General features: G+C 34.6%; 1 protein-coding gene across 1 annotated transcript in view; it reads right to left on the minus strand.

Annotated features, from left to right (window-relative positions):
* LOC112905807 (dopamine D2-like receptor) overlaps positions 1-20,255 on the minus strand; it is a 188,316-nt gene that overhangs the window by 154,193 nt on the left and 13,868 nt on the right. The window lies entirely within an intron of this gene.

Raw genomic sequence — 20,255 nt, forward strand, 5'->3', positions numbered from 1 at the left:
TGTAGAATTTGAATAATGACTGCATCTGTTAACATGCCAAACTAAAATTCGGCCATAGAAATTAATTGACTTATTTACATAATCGATATTGGGTAATCTAATTGAAAAGAGACTGAACAATAATGTTTGCCTTTCAGATTGGGTATAATAATAATTAAAATCAACACTGAATTAATTGAAAGTCAGGATGAACGGCCGATTGTGCCTCAAAAGCCATATGTTTTTACCTAACTTATCTTGAAAATTACGTAATTTTCAAGTTGAACAGCTGCATGTAAAGTCTATTTTACAAGACTAGTTATTTTTTTTGAAGTATGTATGATGCTTGAAATTTTGATTTCATCTAAAACAAGAATAGGAATCACAAATACATTTAAATTTGTATTTCAATAATACGTATCAAATCCATATGATTTGCCATAGTAATAATTGCGACAAAAAGGAAAATCCTTAATGTATTAGCCCCCTACAATAACTTCTTAAAAGTGGTATAAAGAATGGCGTTTTTTGAAACGAAATATTTTTGGCTGAATCGACCCTCTAATTCAATTAAATGGTCTCATTCTTTAATAAAAGACCGAAAAAGACATAAAGGTGATTACTATACTTTATATTAAACGTGAATAAAGCTGTCCAGTCCAAAATCAAAGCCAACCAATTTTTCCTGTCCCTTGTGCTAGGTGACCTTTGCGTTGAATTAGAGAGTGACGAGGGTCAAATAATTAATTCCCCACGGTTAACAGTGGTTGGGTCACATATATCACGCAAAACATTTGTAGAAATAGAGAACAAATTATACAAATGGTTCACCTGCACTAAATCATGACGGGAAGGAATATACGCAGGCTGGTTCAGAAATAATACTGGGTAGGTACCACATTTTCAGTATCAATTGTCATCGATAATTTTCCACATTTAATGATAATGTCTTATCTTGTCGGATACGCACCATTTATATAATATCGTCATGGAATATTTATGATTATTTCCGAAAAACTTCCTTTTATAACGTCGCTATTGTCCTACGACTATAGCGGTTGCCGGTTTTCAAGTCCATTAAAGGCGCTGTCGATATCGATCGCTTGCGGCATTCCTATCATACATATTTGACTTTTTAGTCCCTATCCTTGTGAGGTTACCCATAAGTAGGGGATGTTCGTATTATATTTCGTTTATTATTGAAACGAAGTGTCTTACGGTGAAGATATTAAAATTCTATCTTCATGAACCGCGATTGTTAGGAAGTAGATTTAGAGGAATTAATTGAATATACTTTTATTCGAAAGACTAGCCTACTCCCTAAGTAATTGAGAGCCATTTTTTTGTGTTCCATTTTAGCAATTTTGATATGAGTGTCCCTAATTTCTACGGTTAAAAAAAAGCAACTTTGAGCATTTCTACCATTCGTTGGTAAATTGCCAACTGCCTTTTTTTCTATATAAGCATCCTTTTTTATAAGTTGTTTAGGCATAAAAATGAGGTTCTGACTCCGTCTACCTCTACTGAATACGTATTTTGGCATCCTTCCAGATACTTCTGCTGCTATCCTTAACCTGTTTCCTCGCATTCATTTGTAATTTGTACAATTAAAAATGCTTGATGTAGAAAAATAATTTCTGTTTGCTTCCAGGCGTAGAACTATTGGTGAAAGTGCTCTGTTCTCCTATTCATTCTAATACCTCTTCATTTGTAACCTTTTCTACCCATGGTATCCTCACCATTTGTCTGTAACACCACATTTTGAATGTTTCTAACCTTTCCTTTTCCGCCGCGCCTACCGCCCATGTTTCGCACCCGTACACAACTGCACTCTAAACATAGGTACACTTTTAACAAACTTTTTCGAATTTCTAAATTAACCGTACGCTAGCACATGAGTGACTTCGTTTTATTGAAGGCACTATCTTCTGCTTCAAATCCTCACTACTCCTTGACGTGGAATAATAAGGATAAAACAGTCCTATCATTTAAAAATTTTTATGGTTAAATAATTTGTTAGAAAAGACATGTACAAAATTGAGTATGTAAATATAGGTCATCTAGTGCAACCTATATAGTAAATGGTATAAATTTTGAGCGTATGTAAGTGCCTGGTATTAACTCATATTTATAAATAAGGCGTGTTAGCTGTTTCGGCTTTGCAATAATAATTGACTTTGAACAAACCATATAATACAATCCACGGTTAATGTTAACGGTCGGCTAAGCACCTTTGCACAACGTTTACTCCACCAAAAGAGATTAGCGGGGTTAAATAAGAGTAATGAATTCAAGTTACAGTCGGATTTCCGGCGCCGCCATTTGGCTGTTGCATATTCATTAATCTTCTATTTTTTACCACATGTTTTGTGATGCTTAGCAAATATGCACTTATTCAGATATATCTTACAATTGATTAATTAATTTTTTAATCTATATATCGAATTTATAANTCAAAAATTTAATCATCTCGCAGTCCACAATTTCCGGAAACGTGTAGCTTTTATTACGAACAGTTGGCTCATTCGTAGAGTCAAATTCGACGAACTGCATTTTAATTTACTGCATGTGTATATGCACAATACACATTATGTACCTTTACATCCCATGTTCATGTCCACGAGTCCACGATTTTTTTTTTGTTGGTAAACTTTACTGTCGATAGAGTTTAGCCGCACTTTCCGCGAATAATAGATTATTAACGTCAGCTTTTGAGTTGTTTAGCTTTTGTATTTTCTCTCTCTAGAAATGATCAAGGTAATGTCTGGAAACTGAAAGGTCAACAATATTTTATGTCTGTCGAAATTTAACCGGTCCAAAATAGAACCCTTTTGTACTTATTACAAAACTGATCCTTTTTGCTTGACAAATAGACAACTGCGATTTAGTATTCTGTTCTATTATAGAATATGGAATGAGACAAGGGTTCCCACGTAAGTATGTATTAAAATTTGACCTTCTGACCGCTGATGTATGTATGTATAGGTCGTGTAAGGACCACCTTGATTATAGCGACCATTTTGCTATGCATGTGGCTATAGCGGCTTCGGATGTAGCTACTGTTTTTAATGAATCATTTGTAACAAATGAAACTGTTTAGTTTAGTAAACTTTTGAATAAATATGACTCCTAGATGTACATTTAATGTTAAAAAAAAGGCGGAAATCGTTTCAAAATTGAAAACTGATGAAAACTATACATACGTGTCTATACCTCTTTACATTAACGACTATAACGACGAAATTACAGTGGTCCCTTCGTCGTCGTTATAACGGAACCGCACGAGACAGTTCTACGAAAGACAAATAAATTCTAGTTTTAAGTAATTTCAATTTGGTTGTCTTATTGCGTAATTAACTGAACATTATCTATGAATAGGCTTTCATAGTGCTGTAAAATATGGCAGAATTTTAGAAAGAATTGCATTGAAAACTCCATGATACCTTATACCTTCTATTTAAAGTGTAAAAGATTTTAACGGTAAATTTGAAATTAAAGTACAGTCAATGCCTTTTGACAACGATTCTGAAACTAATTTCATAAAAAGCGGTTTTTAATTTTAACATTCAAGCTCTTGAAAGTGTATAAGTGGCTGCGATCTGGTAAGAACAGTTGAAAGGACGTAGCAGAATGCTATTAAGGCGCTTTTTCCTCGGAAGGATTATATATTTTTAGCGCAACAGATTGCACGAAGGCAATTCCCGTTTCTTTACTTGGCAATATTCTTTTCGTGAAAATAAAAAAAAGAAAAGCGACAGTCGCTTTAAGAAAGTGATATTACATCCGATAAAGTTTTTCGCTGGTTAACGCTAATTCGAAAGGAGATTAGTTTGCCTCCTCCTGATTTCATAGAAAGGACATATGTCACTCTTGCTAATAGGCCAAAAAACGATATCCAAACAAAACTCAATTAGAATTAGGCTTTTGCAAGTCTAAAAGTGTAATCAATCACATGTAATACATATTTACATTGGTATAAAAGTCTAAACTCAAAAAAGGGAGATAATTTTCACAGCATCTCTCCTTGTGTATGATCAGCGGTATTCAGAACTGAAAATTGCATCTATTAAAAATGATGAAACGCTTGCAGGCAAGCAGTGGGTACAGGCAACAGTATTTAAAAGTCCTAACTAATTCTTTAAATAATAATGTTTATTTAACCTTCCATACCGTAGAATTTCGTTATTAACCCTCTACTATTTTAAACCCAACAAGGATATCCGTGTAATTAAAAGAAGTTAGTCATAACATATCTAATAAAATAATTCGAAGTGGTCTGTATTCTGTCGAAACTGCCAGACAAGGAACAAGGTCCATTTAAATATATGGATATCTACTTGATGAAACGAATCCCGGCGTAGCTACCTCAACGTGATAGGCACGTTACCATAATCGAATAAAATAATTCGAAGTGGTCTGTATTCTGTCAAAATTGCCAGACGCGGATCGCGATTTCGATCTTTTTGGATCTCACCAGCGCGTCGCAGACAGCTCCGACAGAACACACGTGCCTATCACGTTGAGGTTAGTTACGCCGGGATTCGTTTTCAGCAAGTAGTTATCCATATATTGAAATGGACGTTGTTGGAGCATACGTAATCCTAAAATGTAGCATCGTACTACAGATGGCGTTTACCGCGCCATTTGTGGTATTTTCTATAACATATCTACAAGATCATGGATTTTTTTCAAATTTAAGATCGTTTCTATTATTACTATTTTGGGAAAAGAAGTTAGTCATAACATAACTACAAGATCATGGCTTCTTTTGAAATTTAAGATCGTTTCTAAAGTTCAAGGCAAATTAAGGTAGGTACATACATTCCTTATCCCACGCATCCTTTTTTCTGTCATGCTTTCACCTGCGAATTCTTGAATTATTTTAGTCAAAAACAAAACAGCTCGTAATCACGAAATTCTGAAAACAATAAGGGTAAAAGTTCGCAGCTGTCTGGACGCAGTTGCAACAAAAAAGCTACACAGTTGAAAACAACGTCGATGACGTCAATTTGAGGTGTTTGTACGACGATTGATCACGCCTGTAATACGTGACCACCTCACCTCGCGTCTTGTTTTTCAATTTTTCGTTCATTGAAAGNCGATAATCAAATGAATACTGTTTATATTTCATTAGCGTTACTTTGATTCAAAAATTTAATCATCTTCTCGCAGTCCACAATTTCCGGAAACGTGTAGCTTTTATTACGAACAGTTGGCTCATTCGTAGAGTCAAATTCGACGAACTGCATTTTAATTTACTGCATGTGTATATGCACAATACACATTATGTACCTTTACATCCCATGTTCATGTTCACGAGTCCACGATTTTTTTTTTGTTGGTAAACTTTACTGTCGATAGAGTTTAGCCGCACTTTCCGCGAATAATAGATTATTAACGTCAGCTTTTGAGTTGTTTAGCTTTTGTATTTTCTCTCTCTAGAAATGATCAAGGTAATGTCTGGAAACTGAAAGGTCAACAATATTTTATGTCTGTCGAAATTTAACCGGTCCAAAATAGAACCCTTTTGTACTTATTACAAAACTGATCCTTTTTGCTTGACAAATAGACAACTGCGATTTAGTATTCTGTTCTATTATAGAATATGGAATGAGACAAGGGTTCCCACGTAAGTATGTATTAAAATTTGACCTTCTGACCGCTGATGTATGTATGTATAGGTCGTGTAAGGACTGCAGAACTACTAAACAATTATATATGTACAGTGGATTTCATTTATTACCACCTTGATTATAGCGACCATTTTGCTATGCATGTGGCTATAGCGGCTTCGGATGTAACACCGCGTTCGGGTGTACCTACTGTTTTTAATGAATCATTTGTAACAAATGAAACTGTTTAGTTTAGTAAACTTTTGAATAAATATGACTCCTAGATGTACATTTAATGTTAAAAAAAAGGCGGAAATCGTTTCAAAATTGAAAACTGATGAAAACTATACATACGTGTCTATACCTCTTTATATTAACGACTTCCGGATATAACGACGAAATTACAGTGGTCCCTTCGTCGTCGTTATAACGGAACCGCACGAGACAGTTCTACGAAAGACAAATAAATTCTAGTTTTAAGTAATTTCAATTTGGTTGTCTTATTGCGTAATTAACTGAACATTATCTATGAATAGGCTTTCATAGTGTTGTAAAATATGGCAGAATTTTAGAAAGAATTGCATTGAAAACTCCATGATACCTTATACCTTCTATTTAAAGTGTAAAAGATTTTAACGGTAAATTTGAAATTAAAGTACAGTCAATGCCTTTTGACAACGATTCTGAAACTAATTTCATAAAAAGCGGTTTTTAATTTTAACATTTAAGCTCTTGAAAGTGTATAAGTGGCTGCGATCTGGTAAGAACAGTTGAAAGGACGTAGCAGAATGCTATTAAGGCGCTTTTTCCTCGGAAGGATTATATTTTTAGCGCAACAGATTGCACGAAGGCAATTCCCGTTTCTTTACTTGGCAATATTCTTTTCGTGAAAATAAAAAAAAGAAAAGCGACAGTCGCTTTAAGAAAGTGATATTACATCCGATAAAGTTTTTCGCTGGTTAACGCTAATTCGAAAGGAGATTAGTTTGCCTCCTCCTGATTTCATAGAAAGGACATATGTCACTCTTGCTAATAGGCCAAAAAACGATATCCAAACAAATCTCAAATAAAATTAGGCTTATGCAAGTCTAAAAGTGTAGTCAATCACAGGTAATACATAATTACATTGGTCACAAGGTTTAAACCTCAAAAAAGGGAAATAATTTTAGTTTGTAATAGGAAATTCGTGTTAGTGGTATAACCTTCACAGCATCTCTCCTTGTGTATGATCAGCGGTATTCAGAACTGAAAATTGCATCTATTAAAAATGATGAAACGCTTGCAGGCAAGCAGTGGGTACAGGCAACAGTATTTAAAAGTCCTAACTAATTCTTTAAATAATAATGTTTATTTAACCTNCTGTATTCTGTCGAAACTGCCAGACGCGGATCGCGATTTCGATCTTTTTGGATCTCACCAGCGCGTCGCAGACAGCTCCGACAGAACACACGTGCCTATCACGTTGAGGTTAGTTACGCCGGGATTCGTTTTCAGCAAGTAGTTATCCATATATTGAAATGGACGTTGTTGGAGCATACGTAATCCTAAAATGTAGCATCGTACTACAGATGGCGTTTACCGCGCCATTTGTGGTATTTTCTATAACATATCTACAAGATCATGGATTTTTTTCAAATTTAAGATCGTTTCTATTATTACTATTTTGGGAAAAGAAGTTAGTCATAACATAACTACAAGATCATGGTTCCTTTTCAAATTTAAAATCGTTTCTAAAGTTGAAGGCAAACGTAGGTAGGTGCATACATTCCTTATCCCACGCATCCTTTTTTCTGTCATGCTTTCACCTGCGAATTCTTGAATTATTTCAGTCAAAAACAAAAAACTCAAGCAACAGCTCGTAATCATGAAATTCTGAAAACAATAAGGGTAAAAGTTCGCAGCTGTCTGGACGCAGTTGCAACAAAAAAGCTACACAGTTAAAAACAACGTCGATGACGTCAATTTGAGGTGTTTGTACGACGATTGATCACGCCTGTAATACGTGACCATCTCACCTCGCGTCTTGTTTTTCAATTTTTCGTTCATTGAAAGAAAAGTTAGGGTTCAGCGCCGTTTCGTATTCGCATTTGATGAAAGAGTGCTCTTTAATCATAAAAGCTTCTTCAGGTGAAGATTAATTCTTAACGTTTAAGTGGGTTTATTAATAATCAATATCTACACCATTAACGCAATAGTCTTTATGTATCAAGACTCTTATAAAATGCAATATCTACTTTATAGAAATAGAATGATCTACTGCAACCCAACTATATGCTTAAAAACAAAATCAGAATCAGACTACATTTCAAATTAATGTGATTAATGTATTTTTTAAACTGATTCTTTGAGTGCTAATGTTGAATAGAATAACGACTGTTTTTCTTTTATTGTGATGCTGAGTTCAACATTACCAACCTTAAAGCTTGCTTTTAGGGTTTTCCTTTGCCTTCTGTGTAGCAGAATAATAAATAAGTTAACAATTATTCAGGACTATTCATTTATCTTGTATACCTACTAGATAGGTAATAGGTTTTACCCGCGGCTTCGCTCACGTCGATATTATAAGTACTCGTCAAAGAACACTAAAAACTACTAATTTTTCTATTCCACGGGGACAATATTATAAAGGGTACGCTGAGTCCTTTTGTGTACGCCTGGAAACTAAATAAACTCACATTCGCATTTATATTATTAATTAGGATTAAAAGAATATTACATGAACAAATAAAGTAGCTAGGTCACTACAGTAGTAATGCAATATCTGACTTGTGTATAATAAAGTAAACAAACCATTCCTAGTGGTTTTATTTAAAGTGGTTTTCAAGGCATTCATAACTGTTGCATTGCAACCCTACATTATTTTCTGCAATACAAACAAGGTAATGATCTAAAGGGTCGTTTGGAATGGACATAAAATAATAATCATGACTCGGTTATAAAATTTCGCGAAAACTGCCGTAACAAATCTTAATTGAATTTTTACTACCTTATTTTTATGATTGCACCTAATAGAATAGAAGAAAATCTCAGAAGTAACTGCTCATACTCGCGTATAAAACATAATAAATAACTTTTACTCATTTCCTTTTTACTTTACTGAGGTCCTAATAACAACTGATTAAAAAGGTATGCACGTTTCAATTATAAGTTTTCTCTTTCTGATATCTATCTATCACATGCTGTCAGAGTTCAACAGTGCAAAGATCAACTTTATAGCTCAATATGATCTAGAATTATCATCATCATAAGGTTGTCAGTCCAATGATTGGTTGGACACGCACTTCCGCTGTTTTCTATCCTGAGCTAATTTTCGCATTTTCGTAAAACTAAAACATCCCACATTTTTAACTATTTGCGAACAGAAATCTAACCTAGGTCTTCCTATACTCCTCAACTCTTGTTTCTTTCCTTTTCCGCCGCGTCTACCGCTTATGTTTCGCACCCGTACACAACCGCACTCTAAACATAGGTACACTTTTAACAAACTTTTTCGAATTTCTAAATTAACCGTACGCTAGCATATGAGTGACTTCCTTTTATTGAAGGCACTATCTTTTGCTTCAAATCCCTACTACTCCTTGACGTGGAATAATAAGGATAAAACAGTCCTATCTTTTAAAAAATTTTATGGTTAAATAATTTGTTAGAAAAGACATGTACAAAATTGAGTATGTAAATATAGGTCATCTAGTGCAACCTATATAGTAAATGGTATAAATTTTGAGCGTATGTAAGTGCCTGGTATTAACTCATATTTATAAATAAGGCGTGTTAGCTGTTTCGGCTTTGCAATAATAATTGACTTTGAACAAACCATATAATACAATCCACGGTTAATGTTAACGGTCGGCTAAGCACCTTTGCACAACGTTTACTCCACCAAAAGAGATTAGCGGGGTTAAATAAGAGTAATGAATTCAAGTTACAGTCGGATTTCCGGCGCCGCCATTTGGCTGTTGCATATTCATTAATCTTCTATTTTTTACCACATGTTTTGTGATGCTTAGCAAATATGCACTTATTCAGATATATCTTACAATTGATTAATTAATTTTTTAATCTATATATCGAATTTATAAATATAAAAATAGGGGACGAAAAATTACAAGACGTGGCTGATTTTAGATATCTAGGAAGTCAGGTAAGAAAGAAATAAAACAGAAGACGGGGTAGAATCGCCTTTAACAAAAAGAAACCACTTCTATGGTCGAGAACGAACTTGAAATGCGAGAAAAATTGTTAAACGTATATGTCAGGAGCACGGCTCTGTACGAAACATGGACGGTCGGTGCGGTAGAATAGAAAATTTTAGAAGCGTGGTGTTATACTTCGTTTACTTTCTCTAGCGATGTGCCCCTTCCAATGTCTTGGATGCGCGCTGGCAAAATCGTAGGTAGGGAGAAAAAAGCTCATTATACTCTCGACTCTTGTTCATTAAACATACTTTTTCATACAGTACCTGCCAAAAGTTTTGTTCAATCATGAATAGTAGTGCGAGTCGAAAACAAGCGTTAAAGCCTTTACTGTGTCTTCAAATATAAATAAACATCTCGTTGATATTTTCAGTAGCAAATGATACAAATACACATTTGGGCATGCAATTGTACCTAGTGGATAAAATGGTCATTTTTTTCGTGCAGTACTGTACGGATTATACGCTCCTCACCGGTTAAGAGTTTGGCCTAGAGTTGTCTCCTTTCTTTTCTGGCATAATGCTGTTCTTTTCTACTTTGCGCCGGTCAAGCTAAAAGTAACATCGCTAGAGAGTATACAAACGAATGATAACGTTACTGTTCAGAAATAATTAAAGGTGTGGAATGTTCTAGTTTTAGGAAAATTCCAATATTAGCTCAGGATAGAAAGAGTTGATGTTATGAAGATAACAAAGTCAATAATTAATCAGAAAGAATTGATTTTTTGAAAATTAAGTGAGAAATTTTGTCAAGAAGGATCATCTTTCGTATAATTTTAAATGTCCAGCGCCTTCACCATAGAATTAGTAGTAGTAAGTATATAGATACATTGATACTGTTATCGAATAGATAATGTTTTTTTTTTCGCAATGCTCTGAGAAACACAACTTTTTATATATTTATGTCCCGATAAAAACAAGGGGATATAATAGATTCGTTGTTATAATAAAACGGTTGGGTGGTTAATATGAACACTGAGACGGCGAGTTACAAAAAGAAGTACTCATCTTAACCTAATTACCCTCTAAAGAACACCGCAAATTCTGCCGTAAACATTAGAAGGAACGATTCGCTCCGAGGTACTTTGTCTTTTTAATACCGATTGTGAAGAAGGAACAAGGGCCGCGGTGTTAATTACTTTTCTTTCTGAAGAAACTTTTAAAGCTTCTATAATTAGAGTCGCAATTAGCCTATTATCCTGCTCCTGCGCCTTACAGGAACGTTCCTCCGTGGCTAACCTCTGCAACTTCGTTAGGACAGACCAGGAATTTTGGGATGTTACTGAGCAATGTTGAAAGTCATCCTGCAGAAACTTTTTATTTTGTCAGACTTTCATTGTCCTAACAATCCTTTCAATCAATTGTATTTGACGTGACAACGTCTTATAATTTGATGGAACCGGCTGCACTCACAAAAAAACATGACTCATGCGGCGTTACCTCGCTCTGAGGCGTTCCATTTAAGGCTTGAAGATGCTGTCAGAGTTCAACAGTGCAAAGATCTTTATAGCTCAATATGATGTAGAATTATCATCATCACTCCCGCTGTTTCCTATTCTGAGCTAATCTTCGCATTTTCCTAAAACTAAAACATCCCACATTTTTAACTATTTGCGAACAGGAATCTAACCTAGGTCTTCCTATACTCCTCAACTCTTGTTTCTGTCTCTAGCATGTCTGTGTCTAGCCCTTCATGCCTGAGAAGGTGCCCTACCGATATATTTTGCCTATTCCTTAATCCATAAACTCCTCTGTTCTCCTATTCATTCTAATACCTCTTCATTTGTAACCTTTTCTATCCATGGTATCCTCACCATTTGTCTGTAACACCGCATTTTGAATGTTTCTAACCTTTCCTTTTCCGCCGCGCCTACCGTCCATGTTTCGCACCCGTACACAACTGCACTCTAAACATAGGTACACTTTTAACAAACTTTTTCGAATTTCTAAATTAACCGTACGCTAGCACATGAGTGACTTCCTTTTATTGAAGGCACTATCTTTTGCTTCAAATCCCTACTACTCCTTGACGTGGAATAATAAGGATAAAACAGTCCTATCTTTTAAAAAATTTTATGGTTAAATAATTTGTTAGAAAAGACATGTACAAAATTGAGTATGTAAATATAGGTCATCTAGTGCAACCTATATAGTAAATGGTATAAATTTTGAGCGTATGTAAGTGCCTGGTATTAACTCATATTTATAAATAAGGCGTGTTAGCTGTTTCGGCTTTGCAATAATAATNTAATGTTAGAAGTAGAACTCGGAACGGAATGAGCTTTTTAGCCTAAAACCTTATTTTAACACTGAAAAGTGTATGATACAACGACAAATTATCCTAATTTTTAAGTAATGTCACATATTTAAATATCTTCTCGCTCTATGACTACTATAATTAACTATTTGCTATCTAAAACATTTCTATTATTAATTACTTATCAATTCATCCCTACTCGATCTCGCGACAATTATTTATAGAGGCTGATCATATTCTAGAATGATCCAGGATATGTCGTGTATAATGCGGGTCTTCTTTGTCGTATATATATGTATGTTGGGTTGCCTATGCGCATGTGAGAGCAATCACTGTAAAGTATTCCTTGCATGCTTAGTTAACATGAATGAAAGCTCTGATCTATTCCAAATATTCTTCAGAAAACAATTGACAAACTAAGATGTATTTGTGTATTAAATTAATATAAAATTTAATACTATTTGGAACTAAAAATATCCTAACGTGTGTAAACCTCTTCTTCTAGGGTATATAGCCAATATTCACGTTCTTTATCAATAGTTGCTATATACGTAGCCAAAGAATGAAAAGCATTACTAGAAATTTTGAAGAGCCTTGCCATTTTTCATAGCACGCTTTTAACACGGATCTCTCTCTTATTTACTTATCGTAACTTACATTGTGTACGTTAATGGACTTTTGCTGTGTGCTTTAAAACATTCCCCTTCAGCTGTGCCCATAAAATACGAAAACTACAAAGTATCTGTTACGACAGCAAGGAACGGTTTTTGTACTAACCCATTTTAATCTGTACCTTCATCGTTCGGTATCAACTATATGTATACGTACATAATATATGTTACAGTCAAAGGTCGAAGCAGTGTCGAAGAATTACTAGTCAGTCTTAGGTTGCTCCAGCAAGATCCATTTAAAAATATGGAATTTTTAAAATGGACCTTGCTAGAGCATACGTAATCCATATTTTCATATTTTTAAATGGACCTTGCTGGAACATACGTAATCCTAAAATGTAGCAGCGTACTACAGATGGCGCTCACCACGTCATTTGTGGTATTTTCTAAAACGTGCTGTGAAGACAGCAGGTAAAGGTTGGTCTGTGTTCTGTCGGAGCTGCCTGCGACGCGCTGATGAGATCCAAAAAGATCGAAATCGCGATCGGCGTCTGGCAGTTTCGACAGAATACAGACCACTTCGAATTATTTTGTTAAGAAAAGACATTAAGAAGGTAGTATTTCTCATATTTGCTTCGAAATTGTAGGTAAGAATAAATAAGAAAGTCGGAGAGTCAAGTCATGGTGAGTTTAATATTAATCCGTACCTTTAGATTTCGGCGTAAAATGCGAAATCGTGTGAGAAATGAAACTTATTTGACTTACAGTTCCCGCAGGAATTCATTACTACGTTAGCAAACACGTACCTACTCGGGGTTTCAAAATAGCATACGGGTTCGTATGAGCCCATATGCGTACGTGTACACATGTGTGATTACGTATATCTGTATGTGTGTACGTTCACCACCCTTCTTTCTCTTGGGGCAACCTGGCCGAGTATAAACTTGACGTTAATTTCGCAGAAAAAGATTTATGCTTCTACAAGTCCATTCTTTCTTTTTCTGGACCAGTTCATACAAGTAACGAAAGTGTACTAAAAAACATATAAAATGTCCGAACTTGAGTAATTCATTAGATGTGTTCGATTACTCTTTACTATTATATGACTATGTCATTCCATTTAAAAAAATTAATCATCTTCAGAAAATTGAAAAGAGTTGACCGATATACAAAAATTGTGAATCTAAAAGAAATTTACATGAAAAAGAGATGACGCAAACTAAATTTAACAGTAGGTGCGATGCGTTAGCCGAATTAAAAAGGTTTATTGTACAATTAAGTTATTCACAAAAAGAAGTGATCATTTATTGATTAAGAAAAGAGATATGAAAAAAACGTTAAAAAACCAAGTTGTCATATACAATTTCCTAACTGACCAATATTCTTTCCAAAACACAATTAGTTAGGGTCAGGACAATAGTACGGTACGAATATTTCTATAACAAGATTTATTTCAACTGGGAGAAGCTCAACGAAATAAATTAAACGATTTGCTATTATCTAAAGCTGATAAAAAAAGGTTCTTTTACAGATGCTCTTATAAATTTTCAAAGAAATCAATTACTAGATACAATAAAAATACTATAATTCATAAAGATTTCCACTTTGCTGAGAGCAACTTGATATTAAATAGATAATAAAACACGTAGAGACTAGAAAACTAATTATAATATCGAAATTAATTCCCGTATCAAGTTTCAGAACAGCAAACAGTCATGATATAACACTGAAATCATTATATAAGTTTAAAAGCAGTAACCATTCAACGTATTTGGAACAATTTCAAAACAGGATCAATTCTCTACAACACGGTCTACGAAAAGTTACAGATTGTATTATTGGAAGCAATAAAAGGAATCATGACAACGTCTGAGAAATGTCCAGAACAAATCATGTAATCGTGGGCGATTGGTTTGGCAAGATTGCCAAAATGTATATCATCCATGACATCTTCCTGATTCATCCCATCACCAATGGCGGAAAATAATTATCGGGATAGTGAACGTGAATGGAAAATTGATTGCTTTGATTACATTTATCGACAGGGAAAAGGCCTCCTTAATATTATATAAAAAGGACGATCGAGTGAGGGTAGGACTCGCGCCTTTGGGATTCCGTACCAAAATATTATCGTAAAGCTTAGTAAATACGTAGGTCATATAGGTAGTTATTTTAAAATATATTTATCTAAATGAAAAGTAGAGGCAATTTAGAATAACATGAACCTTGGCTTCGCTTCACGCAGTAGCAAAACTCAACCAATTCGTTAATTTCTATATTTCTACCTCTTGAAAATATTAGCAGTCACACTTTATAGTTAATTTGAAGAATGTAATGTACAACCCTCACTATTGAAAAAGGTTTAAAAGGTTGAAACAGTATGAGTATTTTACTTTTTTAATTACTTTTACCCACTAAAACTTCTATAAAAATAGCATTGAATCCGAAGATAATACACGAAATTATTAATATGACATATATAATTATATCAATTGTCTGCATACCTACATTGTTTAACTGAACGAATATATTAAAAACGTAACGGAAAAGTATTTACTTAATTTAGACCATTTTACGTCTTTCTACATATTATAGGCAGCATTTTATCTAATCATCATCATCATAAGATCGTCAGTCCTATAAGACTGGTAAGACACGCACTTCAATTCTTTCCTATCCTGAGCTAATCTTCGCATTTCCCTAAAACTAGAACAGCCCACATCCTTAACTATTCGCGAACAGTAATCTAATCTAGGTCTACCTCTACCCCTCCTAACTCCTGTTTCTGCCTCGAATATGTCTCTGACTAGACCTTCGTGCCTGAGAAGGTGTCCTACCAACCTATCTCGCCTATTTTTGATTGACTTCCATAGAGTCCTCTGTTCTCCTATTCTTTCCAATACCTCTTCATTTCTAACCTTTTCTACCCACGATATCCTCATCACCCGCCTATAACACCACATTTCGAACGCTTGTAACCTTTTCTTTTCCGCCGCTCCCACTGTCCATGTTTCACACCCGTACAACGCTGTGCTCCTAGATACCTAAAATACTTGTTTAATAAAAAATGTTTATCTAATCACTACATGATTGAATGAACTGTAATTAACCATTTTTAATGAGTTCCAGAAATATCGTATGTATATGTACGCTACACAATAGATCACGCTCGTGCTGTCACGCGTTTTTTTTTTTTTTATAAAGAAAAAGGAGGTAATTATTCTTCTCTTGAGGATGAGTCTGTTGGCAACAAAAGCCTGAATACGTTGTTTTCGTTTGAAAAACAAATGGGTCACAAGCTATCGATAATACGTCAGCACCCTACCATGATACTGTCGAAAAAGCAGGTCCTTAAACATTTCCAATTTTCAGGCAGAAAATAATGCTGTAGTTTGTTCTACGTTTTATCTTCTATAAAGCACTTGACGACAAGAAATTGTGACGAAAATGTTTCATAATAAATACCTGCCTATACGGAATCCTTTATAAGCAATTTGATATCGTACCTACTTGTCGAATCGTATCGGAACAAAATATAATAAAAGCTTCATTTTTTGAATTAAGAATTAATTTTCATAATTGCGAATATTAGAAATTGAAAATATACTAAATCGTTTATTAAATAGCGTAGTTCGCATAAATGTTCTTGTGTTTTTAATTTACATATGTTTTTCTGAAGTAAATTTTAAATTGCTTTAATAATGCCTTAATATAAAGTCCCCAAAAAATTTTGATTTAAATGGACGAATTTCCTTTGTCCTTTCTAATTTCCTTTTGCTGTTTAAACTTACAAGTTCCTCAAAAGAAATTACCTTCTGTTTCTTAAGGATTTATGAGGAATAAAAATTAGGGTGCCTTTTACTCAAAATCAATACACCATATATTAAGGATTTAAGTACTACTTTAAGGATTATTATCTGAAACAAGAGGATAATTTCTATAGCTCATACACAAAGTTAAATAAAACGAAAGCCACGCACTTCATAATTGAATAGTTGTTTATGTGACGTTGAATGAATAGAATTTGTTTGGATTTTTGAGCAATTATGACTTCGTCACTACATCTGACCTGCTAAAACCGAAATATTTAATTAATTATCATTCGAACAGGATAGCCATTCGGAAGTGATTAAACAGGTGGAAACATTTTCTGCTAACCTAATGAATTAAATAACTTGTTCTAGAATTAACATTTTGTCAGTTTAATTACGAACATTTGCCGAGGTATTAAAACATAAATGACAACTAATAATTTAGTTAGCAATATAATATCGTACTTACAGCACAGAAAGTCGGTAACTAATAATTATTTTTTGTAAGAATAGGAGAACAGAAAGCGTTACGGAAGTCGTTAAGAAATATATTAGAAGCATAAGCAGGAGTTATGAGGGGTACAGATGTAGGTTGCTCGAGTTTTCAAACAATGTGGCGGAGAAAAGCGAAATCTGATGGTCTTTTGGTATCAAAATTTGTATTAATTACTTGAAACAGCACCACAGGTACCTAATATTATACAAATGAGCGACAATGACATCAAAGTTCATAGAGTAGCATTATTACAACATGCTGAAAGGCACACGTATCAATAGCGCTGACTTCCACTTACATATGTACAATTTATTTTAGTTAGTTGGGTATGAGGCAAGTGAGAAGTTTCCGTTACGACACATCGATTGTGCTAGCAGATCAAATTTCCTACTGTCATTCTACATTTGACGACCTATATTGAAGAAGACGCTTTTGTAAGTTTCGCAAAATTGATAAACTGGAAAAGCACAAACATCATCATTGATAACGCACCACGTTCCAGACGAGCAACCCGAATTTGTTAAAATGTCAACCGAACGTGTATGCAATGTTCTATATGGGCATGGAAAAGCTATACGCTAGGTTGGTATAAAAACCCAATATATTTTGGGATATACCTAAAAGTTTTGCTCTGCATTAACAATAATGCGCCGCACACATTAATTGTTGCGGTGGGTGGAATCTATGAATTAAAGTTCGAATTGCTTTCCGCTTTATTTACCAGATTTAACACCTAATGACTATAATATATATTCCTAGCTGAAAATATAGCTAGGTGGAAAAAAAACCTGAGAGCAAGGAGAAAGTATATAACTGGCGCTGTCAATACGAGCCCAGAATTACATTATTTGTCCCAATGGCCAGTAAATTTGCATGTTTTTCAAAAATTAAAACTGCTGCCTGCTTTTTGCAAAATAACATATTTTTTTAACATTGCCGCGACAGCCTTGTGACAGTCAGACTGACGTTTAACAAGGACGGTTGTATTCTTCAAGAATAACTTTACAACGTGTTAATGTTTTGTTTTCTCTAAAGTGTATTGGAGGCATGCGAAAAACGCAATCGAAAACCGTTAATTTTAACTTTGAGATGGGTAGCGGTGAAGGGTGTTGTTTGTCGATTCCTCTCTGTTTTCGCTCGAAATTAAATCTCAGTAGATAAAATTGACATAAAAACAAAAAGAACACAAAACAAGGCCGAAAAATCTTTACTTCACTCTCGTAAAACAGACAATATAATAATGAAATAATGAACTAATCTTCTTACAAAATTTCCATTGAGTTTCGTTAAAATAATAAGCGAGACGAGAAGTTAAGAGCAGCGTCTTTGATTTTAGAAGGTTATCGTTTCGACAGACCACCTAAACGTCCCGCCCTTAAACTATTTAAGTGGTCGATTAGGGGTTTATTGTGCGTGGAGACAACGGAAACAAACAAAAGAAATTTAAGCAATAAAGTAGGCTCAAAAGGAAACGCAGAAGATCATGACTGACAAGACCAAATCCCTGCTACGCCTAATCAGACAAAAGAGCTGCTTTTGTTGCTGGTATCACTGCTCCTGCCTCTTGTGGGTCGATTTTAGAAAATTCACTTGCTGAAATAATTTCGCCATTATGCAGAACATTTTGTTGCTGCTTCGTAATTAAACTCGGCGAAATTAACGAAGTGAACGCCGTTATTGGATTAGGGAGAATTATAGCGAAATTGGAACGACAGAACCGATGAAATCTTTTTCTTGTAACTGACTAATTAAACTTCGAAAGTGGCTTAACATGATCCGTTGTACGTAGTACTCCCAATCAGCAATAGTAGTTAACGTCATTGTGAACAATAACGACCCTTGTTGACGTTTTAGGAGTCAGAATAACCCATATAAAAACCAAACGAAACATAATATAAAACTAGAAATATTTATAAACACCTTTCGAACTTCATCATCATCATAGGGTCGTCAGTCCTAAGACTGGTTGGACACGCACCTCCACTCTTTCCTATCCTAAGCTAATCTTCGCATTTCCCTAAAACTAGAACAACCCACATCCTTAACTATTTGTGAACAGTAATCTAACCTAGATCTACCTCTACCCCTCCTAACTCCTGTTTCTGCCTCTAATATGTCTCTGACTAGACCTTCATGTCTGAGAAGGTGTCCTACCAGCGTATCCATAGAGTCCTCTGTTCTCCTATTCTGTTTAATATCTCTTCGTTTCTAACCTTCTCTATCCACGTTATCCTCATCATTCGCCTATAACACCACATTTCGAAGGCTCCTAACCTTTTCTTTTCCGCCGCGCCCACTGTCCATGTTTCGCACCCGTAAAACGCCGCGCTCCAAACATACACTTTTAACAACCTTTTTCGAATTTCTAAATTAACCGTTCGCGAGCATAGAACTTAGAACATCCTAAATTTCAATGAATTTTTTAAACAACTACATCGTACGTTCTGTGTACATAGTAACATACAAAGACTTAAGCATCATCGATATAATAATAAAGCCAAAATTCGTGACTCTATTTACAGAAACCACAAAGTACCAGTTGCCTTCAGTTCTGTTACACACGCTGTCACGTCGTATAATTCATAATTCTCATATACAATCCTTTCAAAACGCAAAAGAAAAAATGGAAATGGCACACAAAACGTCCTCTTCATTTGCAGATAAATCATTAACTTTATAATGAGGAAACCGCACTTACTAATCTCCTCTGTCTCTGTGCGGGGAAGCAAGCTAACACATACAATTATACATATACATACATAAGGATATGTACATTTACATACAAACATAAGTAAATATATTCGGATACGAACAATTTCCTTTGCTACAGCCTGCAGCTCGACGTATTTCTACAGTTATAATTGTAGCACACGAGGCAACGAGTTGCTTCGGTTGTTGCTGTATCGCAAAATGCTCATTTCGATTTTACGTATCTTTGATTTAGTATCTACCATTTATTAGGAATAATCTAAAGATATACGTTGTTATTACATTGGAAACATTCCTCCAACTAACTTATAAACGAATTAAATACCTAATACTCTGTGCCCAAGATATTCATTTGTAAGCATTTGATATTACGCAAAACTCTAACATGAAAAGATCTGAAATCTCCTCTTTAATATTAGATATTTATTCATTCAAAAATTTGATGTTAATACTTATTAATATTAAATTTTAATGATAAATTGTTTTGAAACAAAAACTCTAAACCTAGTTCGGACGACTCCATACCTAAAGGTTTAATTGACTTGAAAAGACAAACTGAGGAGGGGATCAGGGATGAACTGCTTCAA

This window comes from Agrilus planipennis, unplaced genomic scaffold (assembly GCF_000699045.2).
Source record: "Agrilus planipennis isolate EAB-ADULT unplaced genomic scaffold, Apla_2.0 scaffold185, whole genome shotgun sequence".
Lineage (NCBI taxonomy): Eukaryota > Metazoa > Arthropoda > Insecta > Coleoptera > Buprestidae > Agrilus > Agrilus planipennis.